The sequence below is a fragment of the Nannospalax galili genome, unplaced genomic scaffold (genome assembly GCF_000622305.1).
Source record: "Nannospalax galili isolate Female #2095 unplaced genomic scaffold, S.galili_v1.0 scaffold38, whole genome shotgun sequence".
In the NCBI taxonomy this organism is placed as follows: Eukaryota; Metazoa; Chordata; class Mammalia; order Rodentia; family Spalacidae; genus Nannospalax; species Nannospalax galili.
Genome location: NW_008342636.1, coordinates 1,001,719 through 1,013,745, shown reverse-complemented (window position 1 = coordinate 1,013,745; position 12,027 = coordinate 1,001,719). Strand labels below are relative to the sequence as shown.

The 12,027-nt window shown below is 41.8% G+C and overlaps 1 pseudogene; it reads right to left on the bottom strand.

Annotated features, from left to right (window-relative positions):
- Window positions 1–8,367: 8,367 nt before the first annotated feature.
- On the bottom strand, window positions 8,368–9,373 carry LOC108491122 (annotated as a pseudogene).
- Between the last annotated feature and the right edge of the window lie 2,654 nt (window positions 9,374–12,027).

Here is a 12,027-nt window from a genome sequence, read left to right as displayed (position 1 = left end):
ACCCCCGCAATCTCCTAAAGTTGACCTCTCTCAACTTCAAAAGAAGAACAACAGGTATGGGGAAGGAATTTCTCTGAAGTTTCCTTATCTACCCCAGAGGACAGATCCTCCAGAAGATAATCAATTGCTGTAGCTCCTGTCACAGGTGTCTCATTAGTGGGGAGACTGATGCATGTCTGAAGAAAGACAAGTGGGACTGATGCCACACCCAGGGCCCAGAGAAATTTAGCCTAGGCTATACTGTCTTAGGTCCATTCATCACCCCTGAACTCATTTATTCTTTCTGTGAAAAACACCTACACCCCCTTTTCTTCTACTTTATGCAGAAAGCAAAAGAGCTTCTACACCTCATTGGGTGGTTATCTTTCATGTCTCTGACACCTCTGCCCATGCAGGAAATTTGTACTTCTTCTTTTCTGTCTATTGCTAGTTTATTTAGATTCCGTTATTGACACACAAAGGGAGATCTTGGTTTTGCCTCCATGTCTCTGAGCTCCTGACAACCTCCTGTTCTGTGTTCTAGCTCCAGTGCCTAGAATTGGCTCCCAGCCTCTGAGTTTTGCTTGGTACTATTAATCGGCCATCCACTGAGGGCTCTGCATGAATCCCTACATTTCCTTAAAGATGGTGCAAGACAAGAAGCTGTCTCTCCTCTTTAACTTCCATTTTATATTTCCATCTCTGTTTATACTATGGCGTTTGTACCAATATAATCACTATGGTTTTGAGAAAGAGTCTCCCTGTACCACCCAGATTGGCCTTGAACTCTTGATCTTCCTGTTCCTTCCTCCTCCTAAGTGTTGAAATTACAAGGTCACATTACTATGCCTAGATTAACTTTCTAGCTTTCCATTTAGAATTTTTTAAATGATAAGTCATTTGTGTTGGTTATTATTATTATTATTATTATTATTATTATTATTATTTTGGTCTTTTTGAGACAGGGTCTCTCTGTAGCCCCAGCTGTCCTGGAACTCACTATATAGACCAGGCTGGCCTCCAACTCACAAAGAGCCTCTGCCTCCCAGGTGATGGGATTAAAGGTGTGTGCCACCACACCCGGCAGTTATTATTTTTACAGTACTAGGACAAGAGCTGATACTTACTGAGTGATAGCTGAATTAAACTGCCCTCAATTTATTAACTGGTAAGTGCATGCAAATAATAGGTAGGCAGGAATGGCCAGACCCATGATGACACTACACACCTATGATGACATACTACAGAGCTCAGTTTGAAATGTCTTTATCCAAATTTGGAAAAGAGTTTCACCATCATTATGGAGAGAGAGAGAGAGAGAGAGAGAGAGAGAGAGAGAGAGAGAAAGGTTAAATGCAGACTTGTGGAGATCAGGTGAGAAGGAGGAGCTGCTGTTTTCTTGCCCTTGCTCTGGCTCCTTTCATCAACAGCAATTCTACTTTAACACAGGGACCCATGATCTCACCAGCAAAGGAACACACTATGAAAATCTCCCTGCATGCAAATGGAGTGAAAGGGGATTCCCCCATCCTGTGTCCGTGGATACGAAAATCATGCACAGTCTGAACAAGTCCACTTCTACCTATCCCTCCTTTGTCAAGATAAACCTTTTATCTCACTGTTCGAAGGCTTTATAGACGAGATAATTTACATGGCATAATTACATTACTATATTTAGAAGTGTGCTCTTTGCCCATTCCTGCTAACTTGCTTTACTTCAAACATGGATTGGCTTTGGAAACCTTGAATAGTATGTGTATGTTAACTATTTAAAACATGACATTTGGATGAAATGCAATTATTGGTATGTTTTCTACACCTCAGAGCTTTTGGGAAAGATCAGAAGAGGAATAACACCCGGAAAGCTCCTTCGTAAACCTCTCACCTGATGTCTTATGACCTGTTTCCGAAAAAGGTCTGAAAACGTTTTCCAGGTTTTATGACCTGCTTTAAAGAAGGAGGAGTGGAGAAATTCTGAAAGACCTTTCTGCTCTTAGAATTTTCTCAACTTAGCTGTATCTTAAAATATTCAATATGCCCAGGTGCCATATTTAGGGGTAGCATGCACTGAATCCCATCCATGCTTGATTAGAGGGATCTTCTGTGAGTTCATCAGTTATCTCTCCTTCAAGTAAATAATTTTTTATTACTTTCTTGGCATGTGATACCAAGTCACCACAAGTTATCTTGTTTGTTTGTGTTTTGTTTTTAATCTGACATTTCCAGACACAGTAGTTTATACCTATAATCTGAACACTGGAGTGCTTAAGGCAGAAACCCTGGACTATACAACGGGAGCAAGTCTCAAAAAAAAAAAAAAAATCTGACATTGATTTATTTTTCTTCATCCCTTAGGTTCAAACAATGAAAGGAAGGCAACTATTTTGTGAGACAAACAACTTATCTGAAACTTTGACTTAACGCAGGCTCAAGAAGCATTTATTTCATGGTGTTAGTTGGTTTAACCTTTGTACTTGTCCAAACATAGTGAATGAGGCTCACCGGAAGTTGCTGGCCATCTGCACTGTGTCGTACAGAAGGAGCCTGGGGCCTTCCTTCCTTTTCTGGTGTCCCTAGTTTCAAGGATTTTGTCAAAATAACATTGCCTCTCATTCTGAGTTGACATGTTTGAGTGAGAGTTACTTCTAGAGGGGTAATATTTTTGTTTTTTCTTGTTTGTCACAGTTAAGGCCTCTATACAACACATGGGTTACACATGGCATCATTCCAGCACTTGGGTGGCAGAGGCAGAGGGAGGGAGATCTCTGTGAGTCTGTGAGTTGCAGATCAGCCAGGGCTACATAGTGAGACACAATATACATATGTGTGTGTGTGTGCGTGCGTGTGTGTGTGTGTGTGTGTGTGTGTGTGTGTATGAAACAAGACAAAAACAAAAGCAGGTGGGTTTATTTGTTACATATTTTATATGACAGAAGATCCTGTATAAGGAAATGAAGAAAGAGGTTAACTCATGTAGTCTTATGCTTAGAGTTGATAAAGAGTGGGCTGGGCTGCAAAAATATGATTGGAGGACAAAAAGACAGGATTTACTGGTAACGAGCTAGGAAGAACATAAAGCCTGCTGTTTCAATTTAAATGTGAAGAGTCTCCTCCAGGCTAGTGGTGCAGTTTGGGGAAGTGGGTCACTGGGAACCACAGACCTTGAGGCTTGATAGGCAGGCCCCTGTTCACTTTCGGCTTCCTGAGCGTGGGAGCAATGTGGCCAGTCAGCTTCCTTCTCCTAACACCTAACACCACGCCTTTTCTGTTGGCTGCTGTGTTTTCCCACCATGATGAACTGTATCCTTCTATGACTGAAAATCAAAACAAATCCTTCCTTTCATAAATTGCTTTTGTAAAGGTATTTTAACACAGCAACAGAAAAGCAAGATGCCCATTGATCTGGATTTTTATAGTATCTTTGTGCCTTCACCAATAAGCATGCTGCCTTCATCCAGGTATGAGGACCTCTCGTGTGAGAATCCTATGATCAGTTTTGGAGGAAGATGGGAAAATTCTTCCTAGGTTTTATGATCTGCTTGAGGAAGAAGCTGAGGAAGGTTAGGGAGACCTTGCTTCTTCTACTTTCTCAAATTCCTTCATCTTAAAATGCCTGATATGCCAAGGTGCATGTTATTATATATATTAAGGTAGCATGTTAATAATCCCATAAAGCTAGTTCCCTTACAGGAAAAAAAAAAAATGTCCTTCAGTGGGAAGCTGTCAGTCCTTGGGCACAGTTGCCCACTCTGTCAGATGAGTCTGTTTTCATTGTCTTGGTTCTATTTTACAACTCTGTACGTAGCAGGTAATACAGATAGATACACAAATCTGCCATGTCTGGTGGCAATTCGGTGGACTTCCTTCCTCTCTCACCGGGGAGAAAAAAAGTTTTGCTACATTTTCATACTCATTAAAATATTCCTGTCTTTAAGAGTATGGCTTTTGCATCTCTTGTAGAGGATATAGCATCTGTTGGGCTCGCTCTGTGATTAATGACTAAAATCAAATCTTTGACATGTGTTCATTTTTATATATGCAGGAGGTCATGATTTTACCCTTCTTTTGAGAACCATCTTTTGATACCTTTCTCCTTAACCTTTAGCCATCATTTTCCCTTACCAGTAAAAGCTCTTTATATTTTTTAAAAGGGCAGTTATGCTTCCTGAACTCTGTAGGTGCAGGTATAATGGCTAGAACTCTGGGATTAGGATGTCCCAGAAAATCTGTGATGTGTGGTTTTCAGACACTATTTTGCATAGAACTATAAAGATGGAAAAGGCCTGAAGTTCATCTGGTCTTCTGTGTTGTAGAACAAAGGCCAGTCAAACATGAGAGAATTGGAGAATGCTGTTTAAGATTGCACAGACTCTGAGTTGGGCATGGTAGCACATGCCTATAATCCCAACACTCAGTTGGTGGACGCAGGAAGTAGAGGAGGAGGTTTAGAAGTTCAAGGTCATCCTTATTTACATAGAGAGTTCTAGGCCAGCCTGGGCTATGGGCGACCTTGTTTTAAACCACCCCCCAAACCCCAAAACAGTGTCTTCTGGACATTACAAGGCCATTGCTCTCATAAACTCACTGCAGCCATGGTTACCTGCACAAGGCCTGCATAAGACTGGGCCTGTTAGTATTTTATCATGCATAGGAGAGGCGCTCACTAGGCAGTACCCCTCACTGAGGGACTGCAGACAGCTAACAGGTCCTGGGAGGCAGGGTGTCATTTTCTTTAATGGTGTATCCACTGCTAAACTGTCCACGATCCAGTAAATAATGTTTCACTTATTTCACTTATTCTCATGCAAACAACCATAATTAAAGTCAGTGGATTAAAAAAAAGAGACATCGGGGCTGGAGAGATGGCTCAGCGGTAAGAGGGCTGGTTGTTCTTGAAGAATAATTCCAGCACCAACATGGCAGCTAACAGGAGGGGCCTTGTTAGGAAGAAGAAGGGTTCTAGTGGAAGACGGAGGGAGAGAAGTGGATGGGGGTGAAAATGACCAAGATTCAGTATATACATATATGAAATTATCAAATAATAATAATAATAGTAATAATAATAAAGAATCAGGGGCTGGAGAGGTGCCTAAGTAATTTAAAAAAGGCACTGTTCTTCCAGAGACCTGAGTTCAGTTCCTAGTACCCATATCAGGCTGCTAACATCTGCCTGAAACTACGGTTCCAGGAGATGAAATCCCATCTTCTGGACTTCTCAGGTACTTGCAATTGTGTGTGTGCGCGTGCACACACACACACACACACACACACACGCTTTTTTTAAAAAAAAAAAAATCCTGCTTTTGGAAAGTTAAGCAAATCAAATCAAACCAAAATAAACAAAAAGCCAAAATCAACGAGATTGTGCAGATTTTGAGGCATAACAGAGCTGCACATTACTATGGTTGAATATGGCTTAGCTCTTCTAAAACTAACATTAAAACTTTATTGCCAATGTGGCGATATTGACAGGTGATGGGGTCTTTTCGGAGTGTTAGTCAGAGAGCCCTTCTGAGTGACTAATGCTTCTCTCACATGCAGGAGTTTGATCATGCCTCTCTGATAGCCACCGGCTTGGCCTTCACAGTGTGACCTGAATCAGATTCCGACACCCTGTCATGGACTTTCCAGCCCCTAGAATTATGAGTAAAATAAACCTCTCTTCTTCATACATGACTCAGTCTAGACTATTCTATTAGAGCAACAGAAGACAGACTAAGGCAACTAGAGACCCAAGGCACACCTTCCAGACTTCGAAGTTCAAATTGCCACAATAAACTTTTTCTTTTGAATGGAGGACAGTAATATAAACCTGAAAATTATTGTCACATTGATATGAAAGTCCAAATAGAAACCTAGTACCATGCCTCTTAGCAGGAGTCCGGTGTGCTCTTCTTCAGAACAAAATGGGATGATGAAAAAAATGGCAAAACTTTTGACTGATTGGTCAGCCCCTTAGTTCATGGACATAGTTCATATGCCACTTATATTTCCCACAATGCCTATGCACATAATACATACTTGATAGAATTCTGTTGAATAGACTTGATTGGAGCTGAATTAGCTATGCAAACGAAGCTCAGCTGATTTTAAACAAAGCTTCCTCTTACTGTAGAACATGAAGGAGAGAGCATGCTGTTCTAAAAACATTCTGTGTAGGTGAGTAGTGAATTATTTAGAATCTAGAACGACTGTAACTGAATACCGGGACCTACTTCCTGCCAGAAAAATCACTCAGTAACCTGATTTGCATAGGACTATTATCGCAAAAGACCTCTGCAGGAGCCACTGCCCATTTTAGCAAATCAGTGACGGGGTACTTTGGATACTGCCAGCTCCCCAGCAAATATTCCCAGGTCAGTCCAGCTCCCGGGCATGGCGCAGGGCTACTAGTCTTAGAAAAGTACTCAGTGTCAGGGACCCCTGAGAGCTCTTTAGGTGTGTGCTAACAATATTTTGATTTACTCAGCTTCTCCCCCACCCCCACCCCACCCCAGATGTCTCCTTCGCTGCCTGAGCTGTTTGGTTCGGTCTCCACTGCAGCTGATGAAGCCTTTTCTGGCAGGCTGCCCAGGGAGCGGCTCGTTGCAGATTCCGTCTCTCTCCAAGAGCCGCCTGCTCTCGGTATAATGGCAACACTGAAAGCAGCTAGGCGTTCGGTCGACAAGGTCAAAGTGCCTTTCATTCCTGCAATAATCAACCAGTGTAGCTCTTCCTCAGACCCGGGGAGAGAGAAGATAGGGGTCAAAAGAGCAATTACATTTCCCGTTGACTCCAGAAAAGGCTTGGATCACAAAACTGAAAAGAAAAAGAGGATCCTAGCTAGTCTCAATTCTTATCCAGTTCCTTTCTGGTCATCTTTGTGATTAACAGTGCTCTGCAGCCACAGCAAGTTTCTGCTTGATGACGTGAGAAATGCCTTTTCTGCCTGCAGATGAGATCCTTCTTCTTAGACGTTTAGCACTGTCAGCATATTGTAAAAGAATGCAAATGAGGGGCAGGATCCATAACCAGAGACCATAAGCAAAGGCCATTAATTATGTTTTTAAAAAATGTTAACCCTAGCAGACTGTATAACAAGCAATTGTGCTAATTTCAATCTGTAATCAGTCCCTACATTAGCATAACTTTATTTATTTATCATTAAGGCAACAATTTAGAGAATATAATTTGGTTGGAAATGTCAGTAATTTTGCTGTGGCAGATTGCTGTTACAGGCTACCTCTGTTTGACCTTACAGCTGCCAGGACTAATTACTTTAATTGCATTAATTGCACTGACCATTCTCGTGTTTAATGTAGTTGCTGTTACTCGTCAACCGTTCAGCAAATCAGCTTGGCTGAATTCTTGGTAAAATGGGCCAATACTCCCTCTCTGGGCTCTTTGGATTCTTTTCTGACTTTGAGAGCTCAGATGAGTCACCGTTACATCAGCTTTCACACTGAGAGCAAGAATTTTAAAGAAAAGCCTTGAAAGCTGAAAAACAGCACCCCCCAAAAAACCCCAAACCAAACACCAACACACACACACACACACACACACACACACACACACACACGTGCGCACAGGAACAGCTGTAGTTTCTAGAGAATTCTTGTTGATCATTGGGAGCTGACCAAAATACAATGTGCTCACTGATGACAAGTAAATATTTAAGAAATGCTTGTAGCAGTTTTTACAGTAAATTAAAAGTGGCTCATCAAACATTTTGGAATGAAGGCATATTGAAACATCAATGATGCTGTTTTTCCCTGGGATTAGACACAACACAATTGAAATATGCGCCTGTGTCCTGACTGAAGACCTATGGTCTTGTGAATCTATAAAACAGATGTTTTCTCCTGACAAGAGAAGTTCCATAGGACATTTACTAAATAATTTACCAGTAGGGACATATCTGTTAGTTGAAATGAAGTCCTCTAGGAAAGATACACTCTTGCCTGTGAAATCATGGACTCTGAGAGTCAGAAACATTTACTTCATTGCTTAACCAAAGCAAGAAGCAACTCCTTGTTGATTTCAGATGACCATCTAACCTTTGGTCAAACACTTCAGGCATTTTATTTTATTTTTTAAAATTTATTTTATTTTACTTCATTTGCGTAGTAGTAAGGGATCAAACCCAAAGCCTTCTGCATGCCAGGCAATCACTCTTACACGAGCTAGAGCCTTAACCCCTTTACATATTTTTGGGGGAAGGGTGCAGTGCACTTTATTGATGGTATTCAAGAGAGTAGAGCTCCCTAAGATCCTCCCCTTTTTCTGGGTGTGTAGGATCGAAACTGTGAAGGAAAATACTCGTGTGTTGTGTCCTGAGTTGTGGCAGGGACCCCCCAGCTGAGGGCCCCTCTCTTCCTCTTGCTGGTGAGTGTGGTTGTTCAGGGCTTCTTAATCCTTGGAGGCCATGTGGACCATGAAGTCCACTATCCTTTTGCTGTAGCCGAATTTGTTATCATACTAGGAAATGAGCTTGACGAAGTGGTCGTTAAGTGCAGTGCCAGCCCCAGCATCAAAAGTAGAAGAGTGAGTGTCGCTGTTAAAGTCGCAGGAGATGATCTAGTTCTCAGTATAGCCCAGGATGCCCTTTAGGGGACCCTTGGATGCCTTCACTACCTTCTTGATGTCATCATATTTAGAAGCTTTTTCCAGATGACAGGTCAGATCCATGACAGACACATTGGGTATAGGAACGTGGAAGGCCATGCCAGTGAGTTTCCCATTCAGCTCTGGGATGATCTTGCCCATAGCATTGCCAATGCCAGCAGATGCAGGGATGATGTTCTGGGCAGCCCCACGTCCATCACACTACAGTTCCCCAGAGGGGCCAGCCACTGCCTTCTGGATGGCTGTGATGGCATGAACTGTGGTCATGAGTCCCTCAACGATGCTAAAGTTGTCATGGATGACCTTGGCCAGGGGGGCTAAGCAGTTTGGTGGTGCAGGAGGCGTTGCTGACAATCTTGAGGGAGTTGTCATATTCCTCATGGTTCACACCCATCACAAACATGGGGGCAGAAGGGGCAGAGATGATGACCCTTTTGGCTCCACCCTTCAAGTGGGCCCCAGCCTTCTTCATGGTAGTGAAGACCCCAGTAGACTCCACCCCATTTGGTGTTGGTGGAATCTGGCTCCTGGAAGATGGAGATGGCCTTCCCATTGATGACAAGTTTCCCATTCTCAGCCTTGACTGTACCGTTGAACTTGCCGTGGGTGGAATCATGCTGGATCATGTAGACCATGTAGTTGAGGTCAATGAAGGGGTCATTGATGTCAATAATGTCCACTTTGCCAGAGTTGAAGGCAGCCCTGGTGATCAGGCACCCTATAGACCAAATCTGTTCACCCAGACTTTCACCATTGTGTCCCTGGGACCAGGATGGCACTGCTGGAGAAGACCACTCTCTCTAAAACAGGGATGAGCAGAGAGCCCCCTTCGCATATTTTTAAATTACATTTTTCTTTTATTTTTTTTTTTTTGTCATTTTGAGACAGGGTCTCTCTGTAGTCCCAGCTGACCTGAACTCACTATGTAGACCAGGCTGGCCTTGAACTCACAAAGATCCGCCTGCCTTTGCCTCCCAAGTGCTGGGACTAAAGGTGTGCGCCACCATGCCTGGCCAAATTACATTTTTCAATAACTTGAACTGCTAAAACATAGTTTGATATGCAATAATAAGTACTTTTGTATTTTATGACTTTTACTCACTAGATAATAATAATAGCTGGCATGTAGTGAGTTAGTGTTATGTTCCAGGTGCTGTTTTAGGCATCATTTTTATTTTTAAGACAACGTACCATGTAGAACAGAGTAGCCTCAAATACGTTAAGTAATAACCTTAAACTTCTGATCCCTCTGCCTTCACCTCCCAAGTGCTGGGATTACAGGCATGTACCACCACTCCTGGTTCATCCATGGTGGGGCTTGAACCCAGGGCTTTAAGCATGTTAGACAAGCACTCTACCAAGTAGGCTACACCCCTACCCTGTTTAAGACACTTGACATGTGTTTATTCATGCACTTTTCACAATGTTATTATATGTAGGAGGTAGTGCAATTCATGTCAAGACTAGGCTTACGACCCTGGTATCTGAAGAAACTTTAAAAAAAGTATTATTTTTATTTTTTTATGTGTATGCATATATTGCCTATATGTAAGTAGGTGCACCAGTGTCCTGCAATGCCTGCGGAGGTCAGAAGAGGACATCAGATCCCTTGAAACTGAAGTTAGGGACAGTTGTTAGCTGCCACATAGGTGCTGGAACTGGAATTCAAACCTGGGTCTTCTGCAAGAGCAACCAGTGATTTTAACTACTGAGCCATCTCTCCAGCTACTGGAGAAACGTTTTTAAAAATTTAGTTATATATATCATTATTGTGTGTGTGAGTGGTATGTGACATGCTGTGTGTGTATAGAGGACGGAGGACAGCGTTATGGAGTAAATTCTATTCCACCTTTCCATGGCTTCCAAAGATTGATCTCAGGTCATCAGACTTGCACAGTGTGGCCTTTTACCTATTGAGCCATCTCGCCAGCCGTCAGCCCCGGTATTTGGTTAGTGGCTCTAACCTTGCCTTCTCTGCTAGATTGCCCTAGAATTGGATGAATTCTCCCTGTAAGCCTACAGAGAACTGATAAAACAGCTCTTCTACTTTACCAGTAACTCCTAGTTAGCTGTCTCTTGCTTTTTATGTGTCAGAACTTCAGTCTGGCAACAAGTTTCCTTAAAGTAACAACTGGATCTACAGGAATCTTAGTTCTCAGAATACCTGCACTATTTCTTCAGGCTAAATTCTACTTATCTTCAAGTTCTCAGACCATCTGTCACTTCTATGGGAAAGCCTTCCTTACCTCCAGTCTATCTCAGAAACCTTTATTGTAAGCTCCAGTAGCAACTTAAACACCATGCCGTTAAATAATTAACAACCCAAATTCCTTGCTTTTAATAGGGAGAAGGGGGTAGCATTGTCCGTCTGCAGCAGTTTAACTAGTTAATCCCCATGTACAACTGAAGGAAATTCACAAAACTCTTATTATTTCTGGGTTGACTCTGTATTCCAACTGTAGTATAGTTCTAAGACTATAGTTTATAAATTAGATATAGAGAGATTAACAGGAATGAAATAAAACAATTACAATAATATGGTATGATATTATAATTCATGAGTTATTTATTCTTGGAATTTTCATTTGATATTTTCAATTTTTTGACTTATTTTTATTTTTTCATATGTACGAATGTTTAGCCTGCATGTATGTTAAATGCACCGTGTGTGTATGCAATGCATGAAGAGGTCAGAAGAAGGTGTCAGATCCCCTGGAACTGGAATTAAGGATGGTTGTTAGCTGCTGTGTTGGTGCTAAGAACTGAACCTGGGTCTTCTACTTGAGTATCCAGTGCTCTTAACCACTGAAACATCTCTCCAGCTCTCATTTAATATTTCTAGACTATGGCTAATCATAGATAATTAAATTGCAATGAGTGACATTGTGGCTCAAAGAGGTCTAAGTACATGTTAGCTACAGAATCAGAAGATACATGAATGGAGGGCTTTGGATTTTTTTGTTCTGTTTTGTTTCTCAGACAGGTTTTCATGAAGCCCAGGCTAGTGTAGAACTTGATATGTAGCCAAGGCTGGTCTTGAATTCCTGATCCTCCTATACTAATTACCTCTCAAGTGCTAATTACAGGTATGTACACCTGGTTTATGTACTACCAGAAATGGAATCCAGGATTTCATGCAGACTAGGCAAGCACTCTACTAACTGAGCTGCATCCCAAACCCATGAATGGCTTCTACTTGAAAAATTCATCTCACTGGGCATAGTGATTGATGCACGCCTGTAACTTCAATACTTGAAAGAGACAAGATGATCCAGAGTTCCAGACTAGACTAGGCTACATAGAAAGATTTTGCTGAAAAAAAAATTATTCATGATTTTACCAGGTATGAAGTCCTCATTCTAGATGGTATGACAAGTAGTAAACCCCTTCAATCGAGTCTTTATCGCTTCCTCCGTCACTCTTTTCTATCCAGCTTACATCGTG